A 12,192-nucleotide genomic window follows, 5' to 3' on the forward strand; every position below is an offset into this window, starting at 1 on the left:
GCAGGGGCATTAGTGAGCCCAAACGGCATCACTAAGAACTCATAGTGACCGTACCTCGTTCTGAAAGCAGTTTTGGGTACGTCCGAATCTCGAATCCGCAACTGATAATAACCCGATCTCAAATCTATCTTTGAAAACACCGATGCTCCCTTTAATTGATCGAACAGATCATCAATACGCGGTAACGGATACTTATTCTTTATCGTCACTTTATTCAGTTGACGATAATCAATGCACAACCTCATGGTTCCGTCCTTCTTTTTCACGAACAATACTGGTGCACCCCAAGGTGAGAAACTCGGTCGGGCGAAACCTCTATCCGTCAATTCTTGCAACTGAGCTTTCAACTCTTTCAACTCGGTTAGTGCCATGCGATATGGAGCGATCGAAATAGGCGTAGTTCCAGGTACAAGTTCAATACCAAACTCTACCTCCCGAACAGGTGGCAAACCCGGTAACTCTTCAGGAAAAACATCCGGGTATTCACAGACCACCGGCACCGATTCGGGTTTCTTTTCTAACTCCTTGTCATCAAGTACATACGCGAGGTAGGCTTCGCACCCTTTCCTTACATATTTCTGGGCCAACATTGCTGATATTACAGCTGGCAACCCCCTTAAGTCCGCAGACTCAACTCGGATTATTTCGTTATTTGCACACCTCAAGTCGATAGTCTTGCTTTTGCAATTTACAACCGCATCATGCGCGGTTAACCAATCCAAACCAAGAATAACATCAAACTCGTCGAACGGCAAAAGCATCAAATCAGCCGGAAAACAGGATTCTCGGATTATTAGAGGGCATCTCTTACACACTTTATCAACAAGTACGCATTGACCCAAAGGGTTTGATACTCGAATTACGAGCTCAGTAGACTCAACAGGTAGAGTCTTACTGGTTGCTAAGGTTTCGCATACATATGAATGAGTAGAACCAGGGTCAATCAATGCAATCACATTAGTATCAAAGAGAGTGAAGGTACCAGTGATGACGTCGGGGGAGGATGCCTCCTCTCGTGCGCGAATGGCATATGCTCTAGCAGGAGCACGGTTCTCGGCACGATCGGCCGTATCAGAAGCCCCCCTCTGACTACCACCCCTGCCTCCAAAAGTTCTCGGTGGTCTACCTCTAGATGTCACTCCACTAGGTCTTGCACCTTGAATCTTATTCTTCTCATCCAGCTCCGTGCAATCTCTAATGAGATGGTCCTTCGAACCGCACCCGTAACAGGCCCTGCTAGTAGACTTGCCCCAACATTCACCTAGGTGTCGTCTTCCACATTGGGGACATTCAGGTTTCTCGTGACGATTATTGCCCACACTAGCTACCGAAGTAGCTCGGGAGCCCATCGATGGTCTTGCCCTGATGGAGATTCCCGCAGTCGCCCTCGACTTATTAATGTCCTCCCTGAACTTCTTCACAGCTGAGAACGGAGCTTTACCCGTCGATCTTTTACGATAATCTCTAGCTTCAAATTCAGCCTTCCTCTTCTCCTTTCCAAGTTCCTCCGCCTTGCAGGCTCGTTCGACTAGTGTTACAAATTCCTTTATTTCCAAAATACCCATTAGTAGCTTTAAATCTTCATTCAATCCTTCCTCAAATCTTTTGCACATAGCAACCTCATCAGCTACACACTCCCGGGCATACCTACTAAGTCTTACGAATTCATGTTCGTATTCAGATACAGTCATACGGCCTTGCTTGAGTTTCAAGAACTCCTTACGCTTCTGATCAATGAACCGCTGGCTAATAAATTTCTTCCGAAATTCCGTTTGAAAGAAGTCCCAAGTTACTCGCTCGTTCGGGACTATGGAAATCAAGGTCCTCCACCAATAGTAGGCTGAGTCTCGCAACAAAGATACAGCACATTTTAGACATTCATCGGGTGTGCATGACAATTCATCGAACACCCGAATGGTGTTATCAAGCCAGAACTCGGCCCTTTCGGCATCATCAGTTACTATGGCCTTGAACTCCTCGGCCCCACGCTTCCTAATCAAGTCTACCGGTGGCTTACTCAGCCTCACAGGATCAGCGACTGATGGCATTACAGGCTCTTGGGGTGGATTATTCAAATTTGGGAATGGTTGGACAGCCGGGTTGGCTCGGGCATACTGCGCGACCCACTCATTCATCATGGTAAAGAAGGCTTGTTTAGCCCCCTCACCTTGATTATTCGCAGATGACTGAGGTTCAACAGGCGGCGTCCCTTGTGCAGGAGCAGCCGCTACGCTCTCAACGTCATCCGCTAGGGTTCTTTCTTCACCGGGATCCATTTACTAATCAAGACAAAAACATTTCAACCGTCAGAAGTCATCACCCTTTTAAACATTAACATTATGGCATGTATAGCTAGACTCATACGTGCTATGGTAGTCCTAGAACCGACTAAACCATGGCTCTGATACCAATAAAATGTAACACCCCGAACCCGAAACCGACACCGGAGTCGAACACGAGGTGTTAACTGGCTTTAACCCCTTACAAAATTTATTTTCCAGACACTGCCCAATCTGTGTACTAGCCGCTTTAAAAATCATATCTTGAGTTTCGTAACTCGAAAATCAGTTTCGTAATTTTTCCCAGAAACTAGACTCATGTGCCCATCTATGTATTTTTTTCTAGAATTTTTGGTTGGGCCAATTAGTACAGTTTATTAGTCAAAGTCCCCCAAGTTGCAGGGGTCGACTACACTGACCTTTGCCCATTACGACTGGGATATCTCCCTGCACGGGGCTTCAATACTGTTGCCGTTTGTTTCTATGAAAACTAGACTCAGAGAGGAATCTGTACATATATGGTACGACCCCTAATTATCTCTGGTTAATTTATAATGAATTTCCAAAGTCGGAGCAGGGAATCCAGAAACCGTTCTGGCCCTGTCCCACAAAAATCTGATTATCTCTTAATATACTGCCCATATGATCATTTCGTTACTTCCACATAAAAGCAGACTCATCGAGCTTCGATTACATAATTTATTCATCAATTAATTCCACTCCTACTATTTTTAGTAATTTTTCAATCTCATGACACTGCTGCTGCCAGCATCTGTTACGAAAGTAACTAGGTCCATTTCATGCCTACCCTTGATCCAACTCAATCGAACATTCGTGCCATTTTCGCATGGCTTAAAGTTTACATGCCATAATTCAAACACAACGTACTAGCTTATACATGCCAAAATGATCTTCTAAGCACACTAAGAATAAAGTACCAAAACTTGCTATCCGGTGTGATGACTTCAATGACGGCCCGACCCCGCAAAAATAGATGAGTCCAAGCAACCTATAGTGGGTGACAAGGAAACATCGAGTGAGTTTATAACTCAGTAAGTCATAAGCAATGCACTACCATCTATCAACAACATTATCACAAGAGGAAACAAAATGGAACGAGACAATTTACTCCATCCATACCGAACCATACCATAGTTCCTCCAACTTATCAATTCAATTTCATATCAATTCATGCATTCACATTCTATATACTCATCAATAGGACATTGAAGCAATTTCATAAATCGATATATTTTCGTTACAACCAAACGACTATACGGCCCTTCACCCATCCTACGATAAATTTTATGTACGTGACTTCAAGTATATTTGTCACATAGGTTCGAACTTACCGAGCTCAACACCAAGTATAAGCATAGCACATAATAGCCATGTACTCAAAACACTTACCCGATCCGCTGTCCGCGATCGACTCAATAGTGTCGCACACATAGTGTCCGTAATGATTCACGAATATTTATTGAGCCCGCACACTCAGTGCTATATAATCAACTCGCACACTTAGTGCTACGTAATCAAATCGCACACTTAGTGCCACATAGTCCATCTCGCACACTTAGTGCCGCATGGTCAATTCGCACACTTAGTGCATCATATCCATTTCGCACACTTAGTGCAACATAGTCGAATCGCACACTTAGTGCTGTACAATTTAATCCCGCGCACTTAGCGCCAATCTCATGGTCATAAATGGTTATCCCGCACGTTTAGTGCCGAGATCAACAACTCAGTACATCTTACCTCTTTTCATTCATTCAACAATTTCATCATCACATACGTACATGCATATATATATATGTATATTTATTCATTCCAATCAGCATCAATACATACACATTATGACCATTTAAAATAACACCCACTACATGCTTAATGACTTACCTCGTGTTGGGTAAGACGGTTCCAACTCGGCTACTCGATAACCTTTTCTTTGCCTTTGCTCGATTCACCTCCTTTAGCTCCTTGAGCTATATCAATAATTTAACTAGTTTAACCACCTTGCTAAATATTTACAATCCAATCTCACATGTATATGTATGTTAGTATATTCGGCCAATAATCTCATGCAACTACCAAAGCCGAATCAACCAAATATACTTATGTATATACACATATAACATCATCGAAATCACCTAAGCTTAGACATCGATTTTTAATTTCAAGTAAGTTGCCGAATGCAACCTTACTAAATTCTCATGGATTCAATATACCATTACCATGAAATCAACAACCAAATTCATAGACAATTTAGGAAAATCACATTACAAATCTCATATTCAAGCAAAGACCATGGCCGAAATGCACATATGACCTCATAACAAAAATATTGAACCTTTGGTTGCCCAATTAGCTTAACATCCATCAAATTTTAAATCAAGAAACTCACCTCATCTATAACCAACCCTCAATGCCCTAAAGCATCAAAAACAACATCAAAGAAATACAACCATCCATGGCCGAATGTCATAGCCGAATTGTTTTAACCATGAGTAACATAACAAGCATAGATCGTGTTTATGGATATACCGTGGCCGATTCAAGCTAATCACCTCCAAAATCATCAACCATTTTCGTTGCATATAACATATATAAACATGAATAAGTTTCATATAATCTCTTAATACATTAATTTCTTTCATCAACAACCTTTTGTTTTCTTGATCCATCAAAACTTAAAGGTAAGAAAGAATCAAGTTCTTCTCACACATACCATAACCGAAAGCTCCATCCAACACTTTCTCATGACCGATTGCTCATGTTATCAACAAGATTCAAGGTTTGAACATGGGCTATTTAAAACATGCATGCATCTCTAAGACAACATTAAACATACCTTGGTCTAAAGGACCACCTTGGCCGAATCTTGTTTCCCCTTCTTCCTCTAGTTAGAACAATTGCAAAAGAAAGAAAATATGAACACTCCTTCTTCCCTCCTTGTTAAGTATTCAAACTTCCTCATTTTTCATGCCACAACATCAAACACTCTCCCTAGGCAAGCAATGGCCGAATCTCCCCCCCAAGTTCTTTTCTCCCCTTCTTTTTCTTGGTTTTTTTCGGCTAGGTGATGGCAAGTATGACACCCTTTTTTTTTGTTCCCTTTTCTATTATTAATCCCATCATTTGTTCACCAAAGAAACATTTTAAATTAGAATGAGTGGAGCATTATCACTCCTTGGCCGGCCACCCATCATCTTTTGGGCAATTTGACATGCAAAACCACTCTTTTTGGTACATGCACTAATAGACCATTTGAATTAGACTATCATATTTTTACAATGTCTCAAATTGATCCCAATTAATAATTTCTCATGCAATTGGTAAAATTAGGGAGTGAAACTTCCACATACTCATGTTCACACATAATAAGCATAGAATATAGCAAGTAATTATTTTTACGACTCGGTCTTGTGGTCCCGAAACCACTTCCCGACTAGGGTAAATTTTGGGCTGTCACAGGAAATTTTTCCTTCCCCTCTAAAACGCACAGCATCAAGAGGGACCAAATTGAGAGTCAAAATAGATTATAGGGCAAAATTAAAAATAAAATAAACTTAATTGCAAAACCATAAAAAAACGGAAAGGCTGTGCGTAGAAATATCCTAGCTTATTGGGTCGGGTTTGGGTCGGCCTCCCCAAAACGACGTTTTGGGGCAAGAGAGGCCTTCTTAAAACAACGTCGTTTTGGAAGCCTATTTAAGCCAATTTTTTTTTGAAACATTTCATTTTTTCCAATTCACAAAAAAAACTGAAATACATTTTTTTCTCTCTCAAAAATCCTCTCCCGCTTTTCCAGAATTTGGCCGTCCTCTAGCAAATCGCCGTCGCACTGAGCACCGGCCACCGGCGACGGAGCCACCGTTCGTGATGGCCAAAAAAATTTAAAAAGCCTCCTTTTTTATTTACGTTTATTATATATATTCAAAATAAAATAAAACAATAATGAAATAAGGAAGAAGAAAAACCTTCTAAAATTTCTGCCTTCATTTTTTTGTATTAAAAAAATGTCCCCCATTACAAGCTATTTTACTGGCTTTTATAGCCAACCATCTGATATTACAACTGCTATTGTTCATGCCTTTATTTACTACTGCTTTTGTTACTGTTCTTTGCTATTTTTCTTGTTTTTTTCTTCTGTTTTGCTTGTTTTCAGGTGACTGTGGTGGAGCTGGTGTTAAACAGCATGTGGGTGGCAGCAGAGGGTGCGGCGCGCCTAGGGCATTAGGGTTTTTGTTTCTGTTGAAGTTGTTTAGGCTATGGGCCTATTGGGCTTAGGTTTTTTAATTATTTTGGGTTTGAATGTAATTGGACTTTCGGACCATTTGTACTTTTATATTTATTTTTGGTTTTTTTAGTTTAAAGCCAGGGTGAAAATGAGCCATTACAACTACCCCTTTTTGCCCGTTGTCATGTAATGAGAATGGAGCACAGACTTTTAAGAAGGACCAATTTCGTCTGGTCTCATAGAACCTCGTTTTACTTGGTGCTCCACTTCTTCAAGTAGCCTTATCCTAACCCACTACAACTTTAGGGGTATAGGAATTGTAGATTTAATTCGCTCCACTGCAACTTCAGGTAGAAAAGACTTGTAACTTCAATCTGCTCCACTGCAACTTCAGGGAGATAAGATTCTCCATGGTAACCTCAATTTGTCCCACTGCAACTTCAGGGGTGTAGGATTTGTGGCTTTAATCTGCTCTACTGCAACGTCAGGGAGATAAGATTGGTTATCTTGTAGCTTTAATATGTTCTACTATAACTTCAGGGAAATAAAATTCGCTATCTTTAATCTGCTCCACTGTAACTTCAAGAAGATAAGATTTACCATGGCAAATTTGATCCGACCTACTGTAACTTCAGAGGTATAGAAATTGTGACTTTAATCTACTCCATTACAACTTCAAGGAGATGAGATTCGTCATAATAACTTTAATCCGTCCCACTGCAACTTCAAGGGTATGAGATTTGTAACTTCAATCTACTCCACTACAACTTCAGTGAGATAAGATTTGGTCTGTTTAATCTACTCCACTGCGACTTCAGGGAGATAAGACTTGTGACTTCAACCTGCTCCACTGCAACTTCAGGGAGATAAGGTTTATAGCTTTAATCTGCTCTACAGTAACTTCAGAGAGATAAGATTTTCTATTTTTAGTCTGCTCCACTGCAACTTCTTGGAGATAAGATTTATGGCTTTAATCTACTCCACTACAACTTCAAGGAGATAAGATTTTCCATGATAACTTCGATCTGTCCCACTGTAATTTTAGGGGTGTAAGATTTGTGGCTTCAATTTGCTCCACTGCAACTCTAGGGAGATAAGATTTGGCATGATAGCTTCAATCCATCCCACTGTAATTTCAAGGGTGCAGGATTTATGGTTTTTTTGATCTTGTTACACCATTCTTTGGAGAACATGACCTATAGAATCCATTTCATGGGCCTATTTATGCCTAGTGATTAGAATATTATTATCAGGATGAATCAAATGCACCTAACTTGATGTGCATGAATGATATTTGCCTGAATGCAAAATGTCATTTTTTGAGAATGATCCCTTTTTAATGCTAGGTTGTCATTGCTCGCTATTTATCAAGGTTCTATCACTGATGTGTTACCATGCATTCTTGTTCAGATGGTATCTTTGATAGAAAATTCGAAGAAATAGTCACAATTTAGACCATTCTTTCTCAAATGTCTCCAACCCTTAAGTTTGGTTAGTTCTGAATAATGGTACTGTTTCAGGTCCTCGTACTAGCTTTCAGAGTAATATGCAGAACTCCTTTTACTTGAATATTACTAGTCCATTAATCATTATTTTAATGAAAAATGTTTAAAAAAGATTACCACAATGTACAAGAGGGGATTTTATTGAGAGCAAAGCTTGAAATGAATAAATTGATCTATATAGCAATTTTTTCTAAAATGCAAAATAAATAAGATGAAAATAGGTGCCCCAGATATCGTAGTATGAGCTTCTCCGCCCAAATTCCTCGATGACCCTTTAAACTTGATATATGTCTAGAAAATCTAGAGTACTTTGTTGATGCCTCAAGATGTAGCATCCCTCATTCTCGTTAATTCAAAGAGGAAAAGACTACCAAATGCCCCACCTTTAATCAAAATTTGAATTGTCCATTCCTGGGTTTTCAACTCAAAACCCCTTTAATCTCAAGGCCCCCTTTTACGGGTTTTCACCTTTCCCTCTTTTTTTTTCTAGGTGAAGTACTTTTTGACTGAATCTGAGTTCACAAGATTAGGCAAGTTTTTACCATTCATCTCAGTTAAAATTAGTACTCCTCCGGAAAAAGCCTTCTTACCACATAGGGTCTTTCCCAATTTGGCATCCATTTCCCTCTGAAATCTTTTTGTATGGGCATGATTTTTTTCAATACTAGATCCTCATCATGGAATTCTCTAGGACGACTTTCTTTTGTAAGCTCGCATCATTCGCTTTTGGTACATCTGACCATGATGGATGGCTTTCAACCTTTTTCTGTTCAATTAAGCTGATCATATCAGCATTGGATCTATTTAGCTTTACCTAATTTCAACTCGACAAAACTCGGAGAGAAGACGTCTCAAATTTAATGGACAAAACTGCCTCCATTCCATAGATTAATGAGAAACGCGTTGCTTTGGTGGAGGTACAGACAAACGTTCAATGGGTATAGATGATAACTTTTCATGCCAATCATTACAAGTCTTAGTCATTTTCCCCATGATCTCTCTTTTTTTTTTGTTGCATCCACCGTACCGTTCATTTCGGGGCGATATGTCATTTTAATCTTAAACCAACTGCAAACTTCTAATATCGTGTTATTGTTCAAATTTAGTACATTGTTAGATACGATCACTTTTTGGCACTCCATACTGACATATGATTTCTTTTTTCAAGAATTTACTAACTTTCGACTTTATGATATTTGCATATGACGCATCTTTCACCCACTTAGTGAAATAATTGACGACCACAAAGATGAATCAATGCCATATGACGCATCTTTCACCCACTTAGTGAAATAATTGACGACCACAAAGATGAATCAATGCTTGCTAGAAGCTTTTGACTAGATCGGCCCAATAACATCCATGCCCGACATAGAGAAATGCCATGGATTTCACTGATTCTTTGTAAGGTAGGATTTGTTCCTCATCTTGTTCTACCATCCTTACCAAATCAGGAGATAAGCTACAGTCGCATTCCTCTTTAGAGTCCTAAGGTTCCTCTGGACACATATCTTGCTCAAAAAGAGACTTTGAGCCAATAGCAGCGTCGCTCATCATCGTTATCTGGAGACCTGTTATAGGGACAAAGGAAGATACAAAGAACAAAAAATCTAAAAATAATTAGTTGTATGGTATGATTATGAATGAAATGAAAAGAATAAAAGAATATTTGCTCAAGATGATACGCAAAAATACGTCTTATTGAAATAAAGATGCTAGACATAAGCTTATTTCACAAGAGGATCCTTATTGCTCCTAGGCTTAGAGCAACAAGCGTGTTTTGAACATTACTCCGAATTAGCTCTAAAAAATACAGGGATCGTTTCCGCAGTCCCATTGTTCAAAACATTCTCAGGTATATAAGGAAAAATGCTTTATAAGCCTTCTTCCCTGATTCCTTCTTCGGATACGGCGTTAATGTTCAGATTTATCAACACTCATTTCGGGCTTTAACCTTTCAAAGAATTCCAACTCTTTGTTATCCATTAGAATTTGCACCAAAACTTTGAATTCGGCGCACTCCTAGATTTCATAACCTTTTTCCGTGTGGAACTCACAGTAGCGCCTCATCCCTTTGGGTATCTTCTTCGAATCCTGAGTGATTAATCCCATGTCTGTCATTTGTTTCAAAATCCATTTCAGTGGGGTTTTTACTTCTGCAACATTGGTTTTAGTTCTCTTTCTTCCACTCTCAATTATCACGTTTACCCCTGGGTCTGAATGACTGGGTAATAGATTTCCTGCCACATTAGGTACCGATGGATCGTTGAATTTCACGATGCCCATCTTTATAAACCTTTTGATTAAATTTTTAAATGTAGTGTAATTTTTAATTAAGTGCCCTGTTATTCCTGTGTGGTACTCGCATTGGGCATTCGTATCATACCATTTCGAGAACAGAGATTGCACGTGTTTCGAGTAGAATAGAGATAGCACATGCGCATCAAACAGATTCTGATACAGCTCCCTATATGTCATTGGGATAGGTGTGAACTGGAGTCTTTCTGTGTTTGGCCTCGAGTTAGATTCTTATCTTGAAAGGCCTTGATAGCTAGTGGTTACGGCCCCCGGCTAACCTACAATGACCGATTTAGAATACCCTTTATTATATATGCTTAGGTTATTTACTTCATTTTCCTTATTCTTTGGGTTGATCTTTTGATGCTTTCTCCTGCATCTATCTTCCCACTTCTTATTGTGTTTTCAATCATCTCGCCAAACATTACTACATCTGAGAAGCTTCTCGTAGCGCTTCCCAACATATGGGTAATGAATGGGGCTTTTAGAGCCTTGATAGCTAGTGGTTACGGCCCTCGGCTGACCTACAATGACTGATTTGGAATACCCTTTATTATATATGCTCAGGTTATTTACTTCATTTTCCTTGTTCTTCGAGGTTGATCTTTTGATGCTTTCCCCTGCATCTATCTTCCTACTTCTTATTGTGTTTTCAATCATCTCGCCAAACATTACTATATCTGAGAACCTCCTCGTAGCGCTTCCCAACATATGGTTAATGAATGGGGCTTTTAGAGTGTTGATGAAAGGCATCGTGGTTTCTTTCTCCAAAAGGGGTGGCTGGACTTGTGTGGTTACCTCTCTCCATCTTTGGGCATATTGCTTGAAGCTCTCACTTTGCTTCTTTTTCATATTTTACAGTGTAATTCTATCCGGTGTCATGTTTGTTACATGGCTATATTGCTTCATGAAAGCTTGTGCCAAGTCCTTCCATGAGTGGATTTTGGCACGACTCAGCTGGTTGCATCATTTGGCAGCCAACCCAATCAGACTATCTTGGAAGCAATGAATTAACAGTTGATCGCTATTAACGTATCATATTATTCTTCGGCAGAACATCGTGATGTGAGTTTTAGGACAACTAGTCCCATTATACTTTTCAAATTCTGGAGTTTTGAATTTCAGCGGGAATACTAGATCTAGGACCAAACTCAGATTCTTGGCGATAACCTCGTAATGGTAATCGACATTCTCCATTGCTCTGAATTTTTCTTCCAGCCATCTGCATCTAGCCTCAAGTTGCTTTGGCAGTTCTACTCTTGTTCTTTCCATTTCTGCCATGTCATCTAGATCAAGAATAATGGGATTGGTTGGGTTATCCCCTGGATTGGAACTTGAGCCTGTTTGATATTTCATGGGTGCCAAGGTACCGGTTTGATACTGTTGGGTATGATTGTAATGGGTACCCTTCGTGGGTACACCTCTGGCTATACTTGGGCGTTTATCGAGGCAAAACCCGGGGGATAAATAGGATCCTCATTATCATCCTCTGAATTGACTGCAGTGCTCTTCCCCTTTTCACGTTCTCCAGTTAGTAACTGCGCCAATTGGCTCATCATGTTTCTTTAGGATTCTAGTATCTGATCCCTCATCTCCTGTTGTACTTTTGCTAATTGTTCTTGCAGTTGTGTTTGCAATTAGTCTTGCATCTCTTTTTGAAACTATTCCAATATTTGGTTCATTTTTTTGGTTTTGGCACGAATACTATAACGATGTTCGGTTGGTTGACTCTTGTTGGTTTCTAGATTAACTGAAATAATTTTGTTTTAATTAGGGTTTTTTTGTGAAATTTAATGCATATGATGCAATGTAATGCAAATGCATGAAATGAATGCAAAAAGAGGGATTGACTCTGATACAATTCTGT

The sequence above is a fragment of the Gossypium hirsutum genome, chromosome A13, assembly GCF_007990345.1.
Source record: "Gossypium hirsutum isolate 1008001.06 chromosome A13, Gossypium_hirsutum_v2.1, whole genome shotgun sequence".
Taxonomy (NCBI): Eukaryota; Viridiplantae; Streptophyta; class Magnoliopsida; order Malvales; family Malvaceae; genus Gossypium; species Gossypium hirsutum.